A 7,220-nucleotide genomic window follows, 5' to 3' on the forward strand; every position below is an offset into this window, starting at 1 on the left:
GCCGCCGCTTCACTAGATCGGCCGCCGCTGTCGTCGCCACAACCGTCGCTACCGTTTCGCTAGATCTGCCGCGCCTCCACGTGCATAGGGGTCAGCACCGCCCCTGAGACACGGGAGCGAGGAGAACCCCCGCCACCGCCGTCGGCCACCGGACGCAGGCCGACGGCGTCCTCCGGAGGCGGCGGGAGGAAGGGAGGGAGGAGGGTCGGCCCCGGTGACAGCTAGGGTTGGAGAACCACCCATGTCGCCCGAGCGGGGGGCGACGCGGGGGTCAGGAGCGGGTGAGTATGAACGAAGCGAACACTACAATCCCACCACTACGCCACCAACCCATCTCAGCTGCTTATAAAGCTATAAAAATGGCACCTAAAGTCTGAAGTTAATGAAAAAAAGTTGATCATGTCCAAATGGTTTCACCAGCAATCATGCAAGTGTTGGGTCTAAGAAGTTCACCGCACACCCTCATGAGTAGGAGCATCAACTGTCTACGGAAACCACTCAACTGGAAACATCTTATGGGCTTCAATTTTAAGTGTTCCGTGGATCTCTTGGCAAGCATGTGATGTTCGGCTGCAGGTTGGTGGGATTCTGGTCGCTCGACTCGGTTTTCGTTTTACTTTTGACTTGCTTGTCTGTGGGACTTTCTCACCACTTTGTATTGACTCCGTCGTCTGGGCTTTATATATAAAGCTGGGTGAAAGTTTGTTTAGAGAGTATGTGATCTCTTCTATCTCCATGGACCACGGTTGTGTGACATACTTTGTAGCCAGTGTCAGTCTCTCGTATTGTTGTATGTTCTAGCATTATGGACGATCCCCGGAAACCTTGAGATGCGGCACACTCCAAAGAAGAGGGGGTGAGAGTCAACTGCCCCAAAATTTCTTGTCGCTCGGACAACAAACCACATTAAACTAATGATGGAACATATGCTTATGTGGAGCAACCATATGCAGGAAACCAGAGGTGGCATCTGACGCTTAGATCATGTTTCCCAAAGCATCCCAATCCTTTTATATCCATTTTATTTTCCTTGTTGTGCTCTTTGAGGTGGATGAGAAGTATCATAGCTCTTGAACACATGTGGTAGGATTCCAAAAGGACGATGGATGATGCGAGAAGTGAACATCACATGAAAAGATACACAACTATAAGAAGCACCAAACACCATTTTTGCATGGATTGGTTGGTCTACACATTAAATATTATTGATAGCTCACATGATGTATGTATTATATATCCTCCTCGTCCCCATGTGGCCTACATTGCCAAATTCTTCAATGTCTTCGTCTCCCTCTTTACAAAACGTAGTAATCAATAACCGAGTGCTAGGTGTGAGCTGCATGGCCGCAAGTGAACACTGCATACTCCATGTGGTTCATAAATTATAAATAATAATACTTTTGGGCATTGGTCTATGATAGTTAGCCTAATTTCATGTGCTAATTAGTGACGGCTTTATTTTTTAGCAACACGTTGGCTACGAGAGAGCAATTATACAAGCATTATAGTACAACATAACCAGGCGAGTGGCAATAATCTCTTGATCGATTCCTCTACTTTCTAAAGTGAGCTACAATTTTTACTTCAATCTGAATGCGACATACATTCAAATATGGCAGTCGCTATTCTTAGGTCTACTTTTATCCCTCTTTTTTGGTTCAAAAATATTATGTTTCTTCCTTGTGAGCAAGATTAGTTGGAAAACACATCATACATGAAAAAAAGAAGATTCAAACAGTACTAGAGAATTGAAGAAATTTTACAACAAGAACCATCATAGAAGTTTATTTGAGAACTCATTCTGAAATGCTCCAAGGTCCAAGCTGGCCACTTTACCATATTATCATTGTAGGGATTGTACCACTGTTGACACCTGATTTTGGCAAGATACAGATTGCAATGAAGATGGTCTTGAGTGAACGAGTTTTCAGCATGAAAAGATTCACGTCGCCGAGTGGAACCACTTTGATGTTTCGGTTATATTCATTCGACTTTATCTTACGGACCGAAATTATATTCCGAGTGGCATAATTCAATGTTCCGAGTGGTTTTTGACCAATCACGTCTTTAAGATGACCTCGGATGAAGGAGCACTCTTAAGGAATTGTCTTCTTCTCGTCGAGGCAATCGATTTTGATATATAAATCATCTCAATCCGAATTCATATGCAAAAGTTAGAGGCAATACACTGCAGACCGAATTTCAACGGAAATATGGCGCGAGGTGCCACACACTTGTCTGATAGGTTGCGTGAGTAATTCGGCCATCAAGACAGCCTTGAATCGAAAAACCTTCAACACGAAATAGTTTTGTCTCGTCGAGCCGATTGTTTTCATATAAAATTTGTCTCAATCCGAGGTCGTATGCAACCTGGAGAGACAAATTAAGATCAGGCTGTGTTTTCAGTCGGGAAATCCGAGTGAAAAGTTTACCATCCGAGTGAAAACCTACCGATCGAGTAAAAAGTCGAGTGAAAAACTTATCGATCGAGTAAAAGATTGGCTTCCGAGTGAAAATATAGTAATCCGAGTGAAATTATCATCCGAGTGAAGTTATTCCGAGTGAAAAGATTACCATCGGAATGAAAACTTGACGTTCGAGTAAGATATTACCTTCCGAGCGAAATATAGTCATCCGAGTGAAAGATTGTCTTCCGAGTGAAATTATAGTCATCCGAGTGAAAGATTGTCTTCCGAGTGAAAGACTCTAACATCCGAGTGAAAAGGTCCAGTCGGACGAAAAACTCTAATATCCGAGTGGATGAGCTCGAATCCGAGTGAAACTGAAGATGTGCCCGAAAGGTAATCCAAATGACCTCGGATGGAAAAGTGATCAACACGGAAGTTGTGCGCACCGTCAAAACGGTAAACTTTGGTTTTGGAGTCATTATCATATGAGATAGTATACGGCCTGTAAGTTCACTACAAGACTCGGACAATCCAGTCCGTTACATGACCGAGTCCGACTGGATATTAAAGATGGCTTCGTAGAATATTCAAGATGGTCTTATTTGGAGAAGTGTTCAACATAAGTATTGTTCATCTCGTCGAGGCGCACAAGTTTCATATTTGGGCCGTCTTGATCAGAGGTCATATGCAAGCTCGGCGGCCCGCGCAAGGAGGAAGACAGAAGTTGGGCCAGATTCAGACTGAATCCGAGTTGGAATAGAACTAGGACTCTAGGACGTGAATTGATGTAATTTTTTGTAAGGAAAGCCTAGATGAATCCTTTGCTTATACGGGAAGTCCAGCCGCCTCTTATATATGTTGGGGGTAATGGCCGATTAAACGACACACAATCGAACAAATCAATATACTACTTTTTCATCTACTTTTTATCTCTTCGCCGTTTTTCTCTCTCGTTCTTCGTTGTTCTTCGTGTTTGAGAGCTGCGAATACCGAGGCTCTAGGGGCGAGTGAATCGACCTAGGGAAGCCCATAGCCAACGCACTCCCTGATGGGGTCCCTCCCAGGGGTGTGCGGTTTTCGGGTCTACAAAAGCGCCCGTCGTCTGTCTTGCGTATCGCGCTGTCGGTCGGGTCTCCTTCGACGTGAGCTGTGGTGCATCACCCCCGGCGTCGAGGGTACACGTGACGTGTTCGTGTGTCAACACACTTTTTGGCGACTCCGCTGGGGAACGAAGATCAATCATCATCATCCACCATGTCCGATCTTCCCAAGCCATCTGAGGTAGACGCCGATAACATCATTAAGCCTAGTCTTGATGAGATATCGGCCGATCATCGCCAAGTTTATGAGGAGTTCAAGAAGGCGCGCGAGGAGAAGGACCTGCAGGAGTTCCTTGCAAAATTCAAGAAAGATCGCCAAGGCAACATCACTCTGATTGAAGAAATCAAGTTCCCTCCTCTTCAAGCCGAGCAGGTTAAACCCTCTGTGAGTACTACTTTTTCTCCTGAGCAGTGGGCTGAGATTGAGAGTCGTATTGCTTGATGGTAACAATCTAGTCTATCAAACTTTCATAGAAAATACTAATGCTCAGAAGAATATATCTCAATCGGCTAGTGGTAATGACGGTGTAGCTGCTAGTGTGCAAAACCCTAATCTGTCTTTACCTATTTCATCGGCGCCTCCCGTGCCAATGGCTTATTATCCTACCCAAACAAATCAGATTGTGGCTGCACCCATTAATCCTATTATGAGCATGACAGGTTCGGTGGCAACGCCGAACCAAACCCTACTTACAGCTACATCCACTCGACCACTACCAAATTATGGGTCGGTGTACATACCACAATTCCTACCCACAACTAGTAACCCTACTCCTTCTATGCCACTGCCACAAGCTGCATCGTCCACTATGGATGATGGTCTAGCTAATCTTAGAGAGGAGATGGCTAAGATGCTTCGAGAAAATTTTGGAGTTGAGTTACCTCGGAATCAGATTTACCAAAAGCCGTACCCCGAGTACTTTGATGCCATCCAGTGCCCTCCGGGATATAAGATTCCAGATTTTGTTAAGTTCAATGGAGAGGGCACAAAAACCACATGGGAGCATGTTAGTCAATATTTAGCATAATTGGGTGAGGCAGGCTCATTGAATGAATTGAAAGTGCGTTTATTTCCTTTATCATTAACTGGTACCGCATTTTCATGGTTTTCTTCTTTACCACATGGTTCCATTCGGGTTTGGTCGTAGCTAGAGCAGAAGTTTCATGATCACTTTTATAGCAGCGACAATGAACTCAAGTTGTCACATCTGACATCGGTTAAACAGAAGCATGATGAATCGGTCTCCGATTACGTCAAGAGATTCAGAGAAACAAAAAAACGGTGTTTTAGTTTGGTGATAACCGAGAGGGAATTGGCAAATCGTCCGAAGATGAATATGGTGGAATATGACAGTGATTATTCGGACGATGAGGGTGATGTTTTTGCTATTGAATTTGTTTGGCTATCTAAGGCCAAACCCTTTACTTGCAATGATCTGAAACTGATTCATAAGAATCGTGATGAAGAGATGAAGTTCACTTTTAACATTGCTAAGTGTAATAGAATATTTGATGCTTTGCTGCAGGCTAAGATTATTACAATATCTCATACTTTACCGCCATTTGAAGAGCTAAAATGGCGTGCTTATTGCAAGTATCATAATTTTTTTCTCATGCTACTAACGATTGCAATGTTTTTCGACGATAGATACAATCGGCCTTTAATGACGGACGATGAACTTTTCTGAGATGCAAGTTGATAAACAGCATTTTCCAATGAATACCATGGATTTGGAGGGGAAGAAGCTACTCATTCGGCCGGAGGTAGCCGAATCTTCTAATAAAGCTAATGTCATTGTTGGTGAGCCCAGGAAAGACAAGGAGGACAATAAGGTCTTGGGGAGACAGGTTGTGCTTGGTAAGCAACCCGATGGCAAGGAAGTGATCAAAATCACCATCAAGAATCCTACACTCGGGGGGCAACTGCAAGTGCAAGAAAATGCTCGTGTGAGATTTGTCAAGCCGAAGAGTCCAGAAATTGGCAAGTGGAAAAGGAATGAAGTTAAAGTGCAACGCAAGCGGATCAAGCCAACTTTTGATATGTTGATGTCCAAGTACACCAACCAGTCGGCCGGTTCTAGCTTTAATCGGCCGACTCATCTGAAGCGACCAAGGTCACCATCAGCTGATATGTTCAGTCAGTATATGAAACCGAGTGGACCAAGGGTGCCGTTTCCAGAAGAGCATACGCAATCTGTTTGGGATCGACTTGACTACTCATATAATGGCCGACTGACATCGGTAACTATCGGTCAGCTGGTCAAAACATGCGACCGGATGGAAATTATCCGAGTGTAAGAATGCACCCAGATGGAAGCTATCCGAGTGAAAAAATGTGGCCGAGTAGATTCCATCCGACTGAATTCCATCCGAGTGATATCCATCCGAGTGGATTCCATCAGAGTAAAAAGGTGCGACCGAGTGGAAATTTCATGCATCTGGAAAGTCAAAAAGAATGGGTTGTTAAATCACCAAGTGTTGCAGCAGTCGAGTCAGGAAAAGGCAAGGAGAAAATGGATGTCGACTCACTTATCTTGGGCACCGAAACATTCGCCATACAGCAGCCGATTGTGCATAGCAATCCGACTGAGCCGATACTTGCTATCGCGCCAAAGCACTCGGCTAATGACCATGAGGCAAGCACCAGCCAGGTAAAAACGAGAGATCATAAATACACTCAGCCAAAGTGGTGTCCTCCAGGGCTAACAAAGACACAAAAGAGGAAACTACAGAGATTAAGGAGTCAAGAGATGGCAGAACAGGAGGCCGAGAAACAAAGGGATAAGTTGTTCAATGACACTCGACCCATGGTTCCACCAAAACAAGTGTGGAGGCCTAAAAAGATACAAGATACAGCAACTTCTACATCTATCACAGCAATACCTACATCACCAAAGGAGGACGATACAACATATATGACATCGTCTGCGACACTTCTTACTTCTCCTTCACTCGAACAAATTTCAGAATCTGTGGATGCACTCGAGGAGGAGGCTGATATGTTGGACTATGAGTCTACGCCGGTTCATGAAGGTATGGATATCAATATGGTGTATTACTTACCTGCTGAGTTTCGTGCTGTAGATGAAGAAGGGGATGTGGCTCAGCTGGATTTTGGTCCTAAAACGCAATATTCGAGAAGCCAAAAGAACTAGTAACGCATCTTAAACCATTATATCTCAGAGGTCATATCAATGGGTCGCAGCTCACTCGGATGCTTGTTGATGGTGGTGTTGTGGTAAATCATATGCCCTATTCGGTCTTCAAGAAATTGGGTTTGCCTGATGAAGAATTGATCAAGACCAATACGGTGCTCAATGGATTTGAAGGCAAAGAGAAAATTGAAGCCAAAGGTGTGATGTATGTGGAGCTTACAGTCGGAAGCAAAACTTTGGCTACTGCATTCTTTGTCGCTGAGGTGCAAGGTAACTACAACGTCATACTAGGCCGTGATTGGGTTCATGCAAACCAGTGTGTGCCATCCACTATGCACCAGTTTTTGATTCAGTGGGTTGATGGTGAAGTGGAAGTTATTCATGCGGATAACTCGGCATGTGTTGCTTTGGTCGATGCATCGGTGGATTGGCAACATCCCAATGCTACTTGCTTGACGGGACGTGACTTATCAGAATTTGATTTTCTCAGCGCGACCAAGAATGGTTTTGTGCCCGTCTCTTTAAAGCCGAGTGAATGCAATCGGCTCCAAGGTATG

This window comes from Triticum dicoccoides, chromosome 4A, assembly GCF_002162155.2.
Source record: "Triticum dicoccoides isolate Atlit2015 ecotype Zavitan chromosome 4A, WEW_v2.0, whole genome shotgun sequence".
NCBI lineage: Eukaryota > Viridiplantae > Streptophyta > Magnoliopsida > Poales > Poaceae > Triticum > Triticum dicoccoides.